Here is a 14,879-nt window from a genome sequence, read left to right as displayed (position 1 = left end):
CTTGTTTAAAAGGTTTAAACAACTACTGTTCAATTCAAATAGTAAACAGCGTTGTTTATATTTTTTAACTGTGCATTTACATCACATTTTCCTGATGATAATATCGCACCAGAGGGCTATAGTGCTCTTGGCCTGTATTATTTTCATGTATTTTTTATCCACGAGTTATAGCCGTATCTGTTTACAGTATAATGAACATGCGTTTTTTATCGTGTAATGTACATATCTATTAACATATTTTCTTAAAGTGTGGATACATTTTTGTTCTCATGTGTCATTGTTGTTTGTTTTATCATGTAATACCTTCATTAAATCAGGAGATGAGTCATAATCTGGATAAATGCAGTTCTTGTCCAATACCAGGTTGTTCAATAGGCACAACGAAAGTATCTATTGAGTTTGACAATATGCATAACATGAGGATACCATGTATTTCTTTTGGTTACACGGGCCTAATCACTAGTGGCAGGCCATAGATATTCATTCGAGCCAACCCATTGCTATTTTTTTTATTTTGATATGGCTGATTGACAAAGTGTATCCATATGATTGTCCATCTAACACTGATTCTATTTTTGGTAATTACTGAACTTCCTTTTCCCAAATTGGGAAGAAATATCACCAATTTTGGACTATATTTTGACTGGCGGAAGGATTAGGGCTATTTTGCTATTTGAGGTGATGAATCTGCTCCCCCCGAAGGTGTCTTCAAACACGCCAATTTATTTTTAAAATGAGCCGGTCGAGGGACACTTTTCTGGTCAGATATGGATTGCCAGATATATATCCTATCCACTGGTAGTAAACATTCGACCCCTGAATTTCATCCTTATTTTTTATGATTTTTTTAAAGTGCCAATTTAACACATGAGTCTATGGGGAATGAATTAGGCCTGTGAAACCTGTAGTTATCTCATATTAAAGCAGATACAAACCAATAGCGCCATCTCGAGTCCTCAACTACTCATACTTGGCGTTGTGGTGTGCGCCTGTAATCCAAGCTGTGGGGAAGTTACAAATTGATGCATATTTTGTTATGAGGTTCGAGCCCTGGGCCCGTATTCCATAAACGAGATAAGCATGCTTAAGTCAAAAATCTAAGCATTTTGTCTTATTTTTCTGTCTAAGACAAAACTCTTAGCCAAAACGCGTATTCCATAAAGAATTGGCTAAGAATTTTGTCTTAGAATTTGGCTAAGAGGTTTTGCGCAACTAAGACAGATATAGGGTGAATGGCTAAGTAACTTTTCTTAAAACTGCAGAGTCTGTATTTCATAAATACAACATGGCTAAGAATTTAGCCCTAACTTTAAGACAGCTGTGAGTTGTCTTAATTGTATTAGTTTCAAGGTAATTCAGCCAACAAAATTTTTAGAATTTATACCTATATTACATTTCGAGCTCCTGCCTCATTTTTTAAACCGATTTTCATGAAATTTTGAACACACATTGGTCTTAAGGTAAGGAGGTGGAAAATGTTTTTCTTTTTCAGAAATTATGTTGCCATGGTAACAATATATTATGGCCAAAATTTTACCGTTTAAAATACTTCATTAATTTTCTACCAATTCTCATGAAAGTTGGCTCACACATTGGATTTGAGGAAAAGATGTTCAAGACACATTTATGCATGTGTCAGAATTTATGTTGCCATGGTAACGGTATATATTGGCAAAATTATGTATAAATCTTGCTGTTCCAACTACTTCCTCAGTTTTTAACCAATTTTCATTTAAATGTGGCACAAACATTAGTCTTGATGTGAAGATGTGCAAAACATATTTTATGCCTATATAAAAAAAATTGTGTTGCCATGGTAACAACAAAAATCCAAAAATAAATGAAAATCTTGTGATTGAATTACTTTATCAGTTATCAACTGGTCTATTCTCCTAAAAACTTGACATACACATTAGTCTTGAGTTGAAGATGTCTAAGACATATTTTTCCTGTATAAAAAATCGTGTTGCCATGGTAACGAAATATTATTTAACGAAAATCTTGTAGTTCGAACTCCTTCATCTTTTTCAACCAATGCTCATGAAATTTGGCACACACATCAGTCTTGAGTTGAAAGTGTGCAATAATATTTTTTGTCTGTGTCAGAAATCGTGTTGCCAAAGGTAACAACATATTATATAATGAAATTAGGTGAAAATCTTGTGGTTTGAAACCCTTTTTAGTTTTCAACCACTTCTTATACAAGTTGGCTCACACATTGATTTTGAGGTATAGATCTGCAAGACATAGTTATAGTCTATATTGGAAAATTTGTTGCGTGAACATATTTTTCTGTGGCCGGTCGAGACAAGTATTTCCTAATAAAACCAATATTTCGCAATTGGTAGCGAACTGATACACAATAAAAGAAATGTGATTAGACATGTGAGAATCAAAAACTATACCGAGATTACGACAAGAACTTGACAGATTTACAGTGAGGCCAGAAAATGAGATTGAGTCGATGTGGATTTTACTAAGATGTACCGGTACTTTGGAGCCAAAAAGAAGAAATTCACATTTGGCTGGATTCAACTTAATGCTAGATCCCTAGCCTGCTTCCTTTTTCAGGCCTACTGTTAGATGAATAGATATAGCCTAGCCTACATTTACTATTTTTTAGAACTAGGCCTAGAATCTATATTTTGATAAAGTCTACAAGTCTCTAAGTTAGATCTCGACCTATAACTATTAACACCTAGATTGTTATAGTTCTACTTCTACTAGATCTAGATAGGGTCTAGCTTTTAGTCTTATTTTTCGTCTAGATCTAGGCCTACGTTAGAGATTCTAGATCAAACAGTAGACTAGTCTGACTAGATCAGCCAGTCCTAACGTTAGGGCTACCGGCTAGGCTAAAAATAGAATCCAGAATGAATAGAAGAAAGTATAGCCATAATAGGCTAGGCCGCCTAGTCCTAGACCTGAAGTAAATTTTTATTTAAATCTAGGCCCCAGTCTAGACTGAGCTGTTGGTCTACTGTCTAGGCTTTACTTTTAGGCCTGTTTTCTAGAAACCTAGATCTAAACAAACTCCCCAAAATGTATAAATTAAGAACTCCTCCAACAAACATATGGACCTAAAACAGAAGTAGAGCTAGGCCTAGATCTTCTTAGAATCTACATAGATGTCTAGGTCAGGACTAGGCCTAGATCTAAGTTTAGGCGTAGTTGGCAAGCAATGCATAGTGATAGGCCTAGCAGTAGCACTGTAGACAGGAATAACCGTCGTTTCTGGGAATTTATTTAAAAGTTTCTGACATTTACTGTCATATCATTGGTGAGATTAGGGTCTAGGCCAACGTAATGTTGTTAGACTGTTGAGTGTCGTACTCGTAGTTTAGCTGAAAAACCAAAATACAGTCGGAGACAGAAGCTTTTGGTCTCGGGCTAGGCCTAACCGCCTAACTCTAGTCTAAGTCAGATCTATTCTAGTACATGTAGGCCCTAAATCTATCCCTGTCTTAAGTAAGGCTAAGCCAGGCTAAGTCCTGAATGTTGTTCTAGGCCTAGGCCAATACTAATATAGGTCTATATGATGTATTAATATACTATTAGGGCCTATATAGCTTCAGTCTCGGTTGCTCCACTATGGCATGCATTGCCACTAGAGTCTAGACTAACAAAGTTACGTTTTGCAGCCTTCATGAAACTAGGCCTAGGGCCTAGTAAAAAACAATGTTTAATTATCCTCCAAACAGACGGATATTATAGATCTAATTGGGCCTAGGCTAGATCTAGGCCTAATGTTAGACCCAAGGCTAGTCTCAAAAGTTTTCCCATAGGGGGCCTAGGTATACTTAGACTGAAGTTAGAGTAAAGATGTCGAGAAGAATATATTCAATTTATATTTTGACAAACAATACATGAAAAGTAATATATGGGACTGATACAGAAAAAAACTGTGCAAGTCACTCGGTTTGGGATTGAAATGTTTTGGTAATTAACAAAAATATAGATAAGTAGAATTAAAAATTCTTACCATATATGTGTGATGAATGCTCTTCTCTTACTACAATAGTTGCAATTAGTTCCAATAAAATCCAAATTTTTAAGAAAAAACAACTTTAGTCACATTTTTGCAAGTTTGTTGCAGTGACCTCTGCAGCAATTTATCATTAAGAAGGTCACTGAAGGTCATAGAATTTGAGACTTTGGCTTAGCCATATCGCCTGACTTGAGACAAATGTCTTAAAGTTTATAGAATATCGTTAGGGAAGATTTCTTAGACAAGCAAAATGCTAAGACAAATTGCTAAGACTTAAGCAAAAATCTTATCTCGTTTATGGAATACGGGCCCAGGTCACGTCTTTCGGATGGTGACGTTAAAGTTCGGTCCCAGACGTAAATAATCATATCTGAATGATAAACGTCTGACAAAAACTTAAATACACACACACGTACACACGCCAGTTTCCTGACCAATAATGCTAGTGTAGTCTAATAATATAGACCCACTTGAATGATAACATGCTAATTAACTATTCAATACATTTATACTGCAATGATTATGTTTACCAAGTAGCAAACCAATTACTTTTCCTCTCAAAACATTCATTTTCTCTTTACAAATACAATTCATTCTCTGTAGTATTAGTAAATATTTGATCACGTATATTTTAAAAACTATGCATTTATAACACACAGTCAATGAGAGACGACACACAGTTCACTCCCTCTTTTACATAAAATAACACAATGTGAACATGTTTTTTTTTTATACTTTTTTTTAATGATTTTCACACTGTGTCACATCGGCTGGTATTCTCATATAATGATGAAAATACAATTTGTACAAACTTGAACGAATTAGTTGTGCGCAATATAAATACCCTATATTTTTATTTTTAGTAGTAGTACACACACTACAATATGTCTAAATACTTTCCTAAAATATTTGTAATAAAAATCTGTGCAGACTTAATCTATTTTATTAGCTTTTGGATAATCTTAATTAAGCATAACCAATTCAATACAATTTCTTTTGAGATATATGTATTACTTTGAGATATATTTATTATATACATTTTGAGATATATGTATTATACAGCACACATAACCCAATATACTTTCAAAAAATGTTTGTAATAAAAATATGCGTAAACTTAATTGATTTCAATAGCTATTGCATAATCCTAATTAAACATTACCGATGTAAAACATCTTCTTCTAAGATATACCTATATTTAGTAAATTAATCCAAACATATGCATGTTACATGTAAAGCCATTATGTCTTTTACATCTTCAGATACCTGAAGAAGGCCGAACTAAATGGCCGAAAGCTTGTACTAATAAAAGTTGAAGAAATCCAGGCTACGTCTCTAGCTTCAATGCTTTTTGAGCTTCTTCACCAATATATTACTCACTAAAGCACCCACGCAATGTTTAGGTCCTTGCTCATCACAATTATATATATATATATATATATATATATATATATATATATATATATATATATATATATATATATATATATATATATATATACGGACATAATAACACAAGTAAGAACATTTAAAAATAGTGGCAGGATCACAAAAAATTGACAAAGAACAAATACATGTAAATGAATGATCCTGAAATTAACACAAAACAACATAATAAAAACAAATGCAGTCTGGAAAACAGAACAAACAAACATCACATGAAAGAAATTGAATCTATATCAGTATACAATAAGTATTATACTTTCTGCATAAAGTGGATTTTCAAATGTCTTTTGAGGCTTTGTAAAGTTTTGCACTGTTTGATATTTTGAGGGAGCTTATTCAAAATAATAGGGCCCCTAAATGAAAATATATTGTTTGAGAAAGAATAATGACCACATATTGCGAGCGTATTGGCTAAATTTCTCGTATTATATATATGTATATCTCTATTGGTTTGGAAATATTGTCAAAATTATTAGGCAAAAGGTTGTTATAATAGAAATGCATGAAAACAGATGATTGAACATTATGGAGTGAGAAAATTGAAAGAATGTTCAATCTCGAGATAAATGATTTAAAACTAAATACATGCTCAATTATATGATGCCCTCCTCTCCCGGGATGTCGAAGATTTATTTAAGTATGAAGATTTTCCTTGTTTCAATCATGGTTGATGCTCGAAAGCCCTCTCTATCAGGTGACACCAAAAACATGCATATTTCCCATGCCTGAGCAAACACTAATTTTTGTTTATTCATGGTGTAAAGGAAATGGTTTGTGCTAAAATGAAGGAATTAGGCACAAAGAGGGCAGCAGTCTAAATTGAGTACCCCCAAATGAAATGATATGCTCATCGCATTTCTTACAAACAATTGTTTTAAATTATTTTTCCATTTATTATTATGATTGTAAGAAACTTGTATGTTTTTGTTTAGCTGAATAACATTAATTTGTATTGCTTTGGGAAGCGATTCGAGTATCAATCTGAAAACGGATAGAGAAAAATGAACATAATTGGTAAATGGGTACCGGTAGGAAGTAATTCCTTAAGAAGCTGTGTGCGCTATGAACGCCTAGCTTAGCCGGGTAATATAGGAGCGCCTTGAGCACCTAACAAGGTGGAAATGTGCGCAATATAAATATCCTATATTATTATTATTATAATTTATATTCATTTTGCAAGAGGAAATTATCAAAAACATGCTTCGATAAAAAGATACCTTTTAAGCGAAATTCAAAACAATCATGCATGGTCGCATGCACCATTAAAAGTTAAATATACATATATTTCTTAAAAATTTATTTACACCTCATCTGCAGAAAATATAGATTTTAGAGTATGATTGAAACTTTGCAAAGTAGGTGGCATTTTAATAGAACTTTCATTTTGATTCCATACTGTATATCCTGCATGAAATTAAAGGATCATGCTTGTTCGTATCTGTCCTAATTAATGATATTTTCTTGCGTGTAAACATTTTTGGAGGGGAAATATAATGTATTTGAGTTCTTCTTTGCATTGGCAATTTAGTCATTTAAATGTCATCATGTATATAAGTAGGTGTCATGTACTTTCGAATGAGATGGTGGTGGTGCCGATTTTTATACTTGATTGCTAGGAAAGCAAGAATGCAAGCAACCAGAGGACCGACGGCTGAGGGTCCTCTCCGAGGGACCAGGTAATGAGGATTAATGCCTAACCAAAGGGCACTAACGCACCAAGTGAGAATCGAACCCGGGTCACCGGAAAACGAATCCCCGCTCTACCGACTGAGCTATCGCGCCTCCATAATCATAATTTGATCATAAGCCTATATGAGTATGGTAAGCTATATATCTATATGTATAGAGCATATTCTGTTGTCTCCTACGAGGAAGATCACAATATAAAATCACTTTGCTTAACATAAAATTTGAACATTTTCATTATCATGTTCACACTATGTCACATATATGTTTTTCAATATGATCATAATGATATCAAAATATCAGTCACGCTGTATTACTTACTTTGAATTGAAATCGAAGGTTTTTTTTTCCACATTTTGTTCATTTTTAGAATGATTTTGTATATTAATGGGTAAAGAGGGGCTTAAAGGTAATTAATCAGAAATATTTATATTTTTGTTATATTTGTAGATATATTTACCCGATATCATGAATCGTTATGATGATGCATGTTACAAACGATATGAACTAGGAAACGGTCCAACGCAGTATAACGGATACATTTGGGTTTCTTTTTTAAAAGCAAATAGTAGGATTATGTACAGGATTTTGTGTCAAGTTATATCATAAATAAAAAAAGGTCGGGTTGAAATCCAACGTCATTAAACAGCTTTTGACCATGAGTAAATTTTGCCTACCAGTAAACTTGGATAGTTAGACAAAACTAAAGAAAATGGTGTTCATATCATGAAATCTGATATTGACAGATTTAAGAAGGAATAAGAAAGCTATAGGCACCATATTACCATTCATCTTAAATCAAAACATACGAAGAAACACTTCTTATACATGTACTTATCAATGTTTTGTTTATGGGTTATGCTTTACTAGTATTTTGTTTTGAGTTGTATAACAAAATACGTTTTTATTCATTTATTCTTGTCATTTTATTTCTCTCATTACTGTGATTAGACCTCTAATGAATGACTCTGAATAGAGTGATCCATCTATATCTTTTACATGTATGTTAACATTCAGATTTGTAATTCTACATGTGCACTCTATATTATCTTGGTGTTATTATGATAATAAGCCCAAAACAAACCAAACCAAACAATAATGAAGAAATAATAATCAATCCGAAATTACCACTACAATAGCTACAGCTGCATGATTGATATCATAAAGACAAGTAATTTCATGATTAATTTAGGAGAGGAGAGACGGCGAGACAGCTTGCTAACAAAATGATTGATTAATATTCATGTAAACCACATACGAGGTTTCAATTTATCATTTTGCATTGATTCTATTGATTTCAAGATTTCATTAAATTCTGAATTTAAACAAATTCAATTGAGTTTGTTCCATCTTTAAATACGAACGCGTAAGTTTATGAAATGAAGAGAAAGAGAGTCAGATAGACAATCAGAGAGAGAGAGAGAGAGAGAGAGAGAGAGAGAGAGGGTGACAGAGAGGTAGAAATCTCATGATTTGAAAGGATAAGGAATTAAAAGGATAGAATAAGATGAAGAAAATGGGAAAGAACAGAGAAACAGAGAGAAGAGGAAGAAGACAAAAGATAAATAATGAAGGGAGCTGGAAAGAAAGATAAAAAGAAAGAAGGGTAGAAGGTAGAAAGGAAGGAAGAGGATAGAGATGAATATAAAAGACAAAGACAGAAGAATAAGATGAGGGTATTAAATTGAAGTAGATTTGTATATTGATCTGATTTTATAAACGCACAAAAAGTACACTCTATACAAACAAATCAGTCAACAATGACTAGTTAAGAGGGTCAGCTGGGTGCAACTGTTATTGTAGTCATATTTATTTATTTTCTAGTCGTATTTTACTAGAACATAGATTATGACTAGAATATAATTCAGAAGTGTGACTCCACATATCAGTTGCACCCAGTTGACTACTGGTCTAGTCAATTTGACGGAGTTGTTTTAAGAGTGTATTATTTTCAAAATCAACCTTTTCTTTCCCTTTTTGGTTTGTAAAGCTTTGACAAAAGTGGCAGTTTCTACTCTGTGCGGTTGTCCATTTACTCATGCTTATGGGAAGTGGGAAAAAAATGATCTAGATCATTATGCTAGCCTAGACTTGTGTCAAAGATTTCTAAAAAATTATAAAGATTTAAAATCATGTATGATGCACTCAACACCTTTGTTAAGGTCCGACCCACACATCAATATCATCCGCTTGAAACAAATGGAAATGTTTAGGAATACGAAGATTTAAAGTACAAAATACCAGATGAGATGGAAATATTTTGCATCTTGCCAAGTTACAGCCTTATTAATATGTCGACTTATTAACTTTTAAAGTCTACATGGTGACGTAGGTAATGTTGACAAGTCGTTGTCACGGCGACATAAGATATTTTGTTAAGTCAAGTTCTAAGAAGTGTCATGCCGATAAAGTGTCTTATTAGGCCCACTCTGTAAGATGATATATGTTGCCATGATGACATGATAATTCTTTAAAGTCGACCGAGGCAATATATGTATATGTCACTGTGTCAACTTGCAAAGTTAACATGTCGACATGAAAAGGGTATCAAGCAGAAATGGCAAGATAAGATATTTCTTCATAGATGGCACTCAGAGGTTTCCGTACGTATCCCACATTGCTAAGTTTTTGTTTTCGAATGGTGACGGCATTTTGCTCTGGAACACTGCAAAAACTCCGGAGTTGATTTAACACCAGCCCGGAATCTATATATTTCCACACCAGAGAAGTATTGAAACAACACCGAATCACACAGTTTGGCATCACACCGATGCTGTTTTTATACTAATTGGTTGTATAAACACATTTCTGGTGTTAGACCAAATTGAAACTGGTGTTGTTTAACACTTCTCTGGTGAAAATTTAGGAAATTCAAACCTCAAGAGGGGCAATCTAAGGCTTGCTTGTAGGAATTCACTAAGACCATACGTATTTCAATTACCAAATAATGCGAGCGCGAAGCGCTAGCTGAAAATTTCTGATATTCAGATCAGATAAGGGGGCAATTTAAGGACTGATTTTAGAAATTCATGAAGAGCAGACATATCTCCTTAATCCACTAATGCGAACGTAAGCACGGACAGGAAATGGTTTATATTAAGACCTTAAAATGGGGCAATCACTTTAAGTAGTCATGAAAAAGAAGCATATGTCAACTCGAAGTGCGAGAATTGACTTGAAAACGGGAGTTTTTAGTACAACAGGATTATATATCTCGTTAAACAGACAATGCGAGCATCAGGAATAATAAAGACATAGACCCTGAGCATATGATGTTTCATAAAGTTATTTTTAAAAAAGTTTCTTATGTATGATATAACATAACATAATGATAATATAACATAATATAATGAACAATAATTCTTCTTTTCCACTAACGATTCCCTTCCTTTCTCCCTCTTTTCTCCTTTCCCCGTTTTTTTTTTTTTTTTTTGGGGGGGGGCATCTGCCCCCATGCCCCCCGTAGTTACGCCACTGTCCTCACTTGATTTAAATTACTTAAATGTAGGTAAGTATATGGCATATTGTATTCTATTCGCTAGGTAATATTGCTTCATTCCTCCTCTTTTAACGACCGACTTAACTAGGTTTCCATTTAGCTCCTTGAACAATGATGACTTGTCTCTCGGCGCAACATGGCACTACTAATACATTAGATAATCATGAAAATTAAAATTACGATACACACATACGGGCATTTTTACCACAGATGGACACAGAGGCAAACAAATCAAATTGATACTCGTGTAGATGCCGTGTTTACAGTCATCAACGTTCCCGGACCTCCCCGGATCATGCCGGCATTGCCGTGTTGATCCGTGAGGATCCGTGTCTGTATGTGACTGGGGCTTTACAACGGGATAGTTTTGCCCCAGATGACTGTAAAGCCCCAGTCACATATAGAGCCCGGACCACCCCGGACCATCCCGGATCTGATCCGGGGTGGTCCGGGGAGAGATCCGTGTTGGCGCCTTGGGCATCCTTGGAGGTCCGTGTTGGTCCTTGAACGTCCGGGAGGCCAACACGGCAGTTTTTGACTGTCAAAAACATCCGGCGTCATCCGTGGACTGCCGGGTTGGCAAAGCCATCCGGGATGGTCCGTGTAGGTCCGTGTAGCTGCCGTGTACGTCCGTGTAGCTGCCGTGTAGGTCCGTGTGGCTGCCTGGAGTATCCTTGGCAGTCCGTGTTCTTTTTCCCCATCAAATCATTACAACGCTATTTACTTTATGAACTTTTCAGTAGTTGTTAAACAGTTGACACAAGCATGCTTAATTTATTTAAATGGATGATTAAATGATTCAACATATTTTCTTACGCTTTGGAGATTGGCCCGTAACCTAATATTTGTAAACTTAGTGCATGTATGAATATTTTTTTTTCTTTTTTTCTAATATTTACCCTCAACTTTGTTATTATTATTTCACATTTCATTTTTAAAAATATTTTATATGTATATGTTATGTACCTGTTACATCGAAATTGTACATTAAGTCTTATACTACTGCCCTGCATCGACAGTTATGCGTCATGACTAGACCTATCTTAATTGTTATTATGTTTTCTATAGACTTTGTAAATTTCTTTCCTTTATTGTGATTTCAATGAAGTGATATCAAATCAAATCGAAATTACATTTGTTGTTCAAGATTTAAAGTACTTAACAACTACTGTTAAAACAGTAAATTGTGTTGTATAAAGAAACTGCGTTTTTACTGGTTAAGGAAGTTTTGATATATTTTTAAACACAACATGATAATGTTGCGACAAGGATGAGAAAAATGAACAAATAGATAAATAAATAATTAGATAAATATCAGCTCATTGTTATGAACAGATTTTCATTTGCCGTGCTGGTCAATATAGCTGTCGTGTTGGTCCTTGAGCTGACGTGTTGGTCCTTGAAGCTGACGTGTTGGTCCTTGTAGCTGGCGTGTTGGTCCGTGTTGCTGACGTGTTGGTCCGTGTAGCTGACGTGTTGGTCCGTGTCGCTGACGTGTTGGTCCGTGTTGCTGACGTGTTGGTCCGTGTAGCTGACGGGTTGGTCCGTGTTGCTGACGTGTTGGTCCGTGTTGACGACGTGCTCTGCCGGCATGGTCCGTGTAGATCCGTGTGAAGCTGCCGTGTTGATGCCGTGTTTACAGTCATCCGGGGCAAAACTATCCCGGACCTCCCCGGATCATGCCGGCATTGCCGTGTTGATCCGTGAGGATCCGTGTCTATATGTGACTGGGGCTTAAACACGGCATCAACACGGCAGCTTCACACGGATCTACAAGAATCATGCCGGCAGAGCACGTCGTCAACACGGACCGACACGTCAGCAACACGGACCTACACGTCAGCTACACGGACCAACACGTCAGCTACAAGGACCAACACGGACCAACACGTCAGCTAAAAGGACCAACACGGACCAACACGTCAGCAACACGGACCATCACGTCAGCTACATGGACCAACACGTCAGCTACACGGACCAACACGTCAGCTACACGGACAAACACGTCAGCTCAAGGACCAACACGGCAGCTATATTGACCAGCACTGATACTTATTTAATTATTCATTTATTTATCTATCTATTTATTTATTTTCTTCTCATCCTTGTCGCAACATTATATTATGCTGCTTTTAAAAAAGAAATCAAAACTCAAAACTTCCTTAACCAGTAAAAAGGCTGTTTTTTTTATTATACAACACAGTTTACTGGTTTACCAGTAGTTGTTAAGTGCTCTAAATCTTGAACGACAAATTTAATTTCGATTTGATTTAATATCACTTTATTGAAATCACAATAAAGGAAAGAAATGTACAAAGTCAATAGAAAACATAATAAAAATTAAGATAGGCCCAGGTCATGACGCATAACTATCAATGCAGGGCAGTAGTATAAAACAATATGTATGTACAATTTCGATGTAACATATACATAACACATACATATATTAAACATATTTTAAAAAATGAAATGTGAAATAATAACAAAGTTGGGGTAAATATTAGAAGAAAAAAAAATTCATACATAGATAGATAGATAACTGGTTTATTGATAAAAAACATCATTGCGACAAAGTCGAATTGCGATGAGTTTACAAAGGTAAGTTTACAAAAGAGGCATTACATAATCATAATAATCCAAACAAAGGAAATAAAAATATTAGTTAAGAAAAATATATCACATAATCATACATTCGTAATTTCATGAAAGTAATACATTTTAAACACAATTTAGATGTATGATACGAGATCAGTTTGAAAAAAAAATATGAATTCAGAGAAAGGTAATAAAGAATATGCACGTAGATGGAGGAGAAAAAATAGGTGAAGAAGGAAAGGAGGGGGAGAAGATACTGAAGGCAAAAACAAATCGAGATAAATCATGTCAGCTCCATCCAAACCAATAAAACGTAATGACCAAAATTAATAGGCCTACAGTTCACGACGCCTTCAGATCGGGTTTTAGGGCGTAGTTCATTTGCCTAACAAAAGTTTTACTAGTATTTTGCATATACGTATGCGCTTCGCCTAGACGTGATGCCCAGTCTTAAGAAAAGCTCCAAATTAGTAAGATTCATACACTTAACCTTGACAATGCTTAATTTATTTATGATTAAATGATTCAGGATATTTTCTTACGCTTTGGCGATTGGCCCCAACCTAATATTTGTAAACTTAGTGCATGTATGAATAATTCGTTTTCTCCTTTTTTCTAATATTTACCCCAACTTTGTCTGTTATTAGTATTTATATGTATATGTTTTGTATCTGTTACATCGAAATTGTACATTAAGTTTTATACTACTGCCCTTCATCGACAGTTATGTGTCATGACCTGGGCCTATCTTAATTTTTTATTGAATTGGAAAATTTCTTTCCTTTATTGTGATTTCAATAAAGTGATATCAAATCAGTGGCGTACCTAGGATTTTCCGCAGGGGGGCAAAATCGTCCGCCAAAAATTTGATAAGCCAAAAAAATAGAAATAAAAAAACGGTTTTCAATCACAAATAAAGGATATCGTACCCGAAAAAAAAATGACAAGCAAAAAAAGAAAAAGGTTTTCAATCACTAATTGGATGTTTTGAGATCTTTTTTAAAAACATAATATAATGTTGCGACAAGGATGAGAAAAGATGAAAAAAATGAATAAATAAATAAATATCAGCTCATTATTATGAGCAGATTTTAATTTGCCGTGCTGGTCAATACAGCTGCCGTGTTGATCCTTGAGCTGACGTGTTCATCCTTGAGCTGACGTGTTGGTCCGTGTAGCTGACGTGTTGATCCGTGTAGCTGACGTGTTGGTCCGTGTTGCTGACGTGTAGGTCCGTGTTGCTGACGTGTTGGTCCGTGTTGGTCCTTGTCGCTGACGTGTTGGTCCGTGTTGCTGACGTGTTGGTCCGTGTAGCTGACGTGTAGGTCTGTGTTCCTGACGTGTTGGTCCGTATTGATGACGTGCTCTACCGGCATGATCCGTGTAGATCCGTGTGAAGCTGCCGTGTTGATGCCGTGTTCACAGTCATCTGGGGCAAAACTATCCCGGACTCCCCGGATCATGCCGGCATTGCCGTGTTGATCCGTGTCTATATGTGACTGGGGCTTTAACAGAAGATAAAATTATATAAAAAAGATCCCTATCCATCCTTGGATAACAAATCACTTTTAAGATCTATCAACCGCACGATCAACCTATATTATAAATACATAACTAAACCAAGTGATACATCTCGCTGCAAGTACACTTCATATTATAAACACT

Source organism: Lytechinus variegatus, chromosome 14 (assembly GCF_018143015.1).
Source record: "Lytechinus variegatus isolate NC3 chromosome 14, Lvar_3.0, whole genome shotgun sequence".
In the NCBI taxonomy this organism is placed as follows: domain Eukaryota; kingdom Metazoa; phylum Echinodermata; class Echinoidea; order Temnopleuroida; family Toxopneustidae; genus Lytechinus; species Lytechinus variegatus.
Note: the sequence above shows the minus strand (reverse complement) of the source record.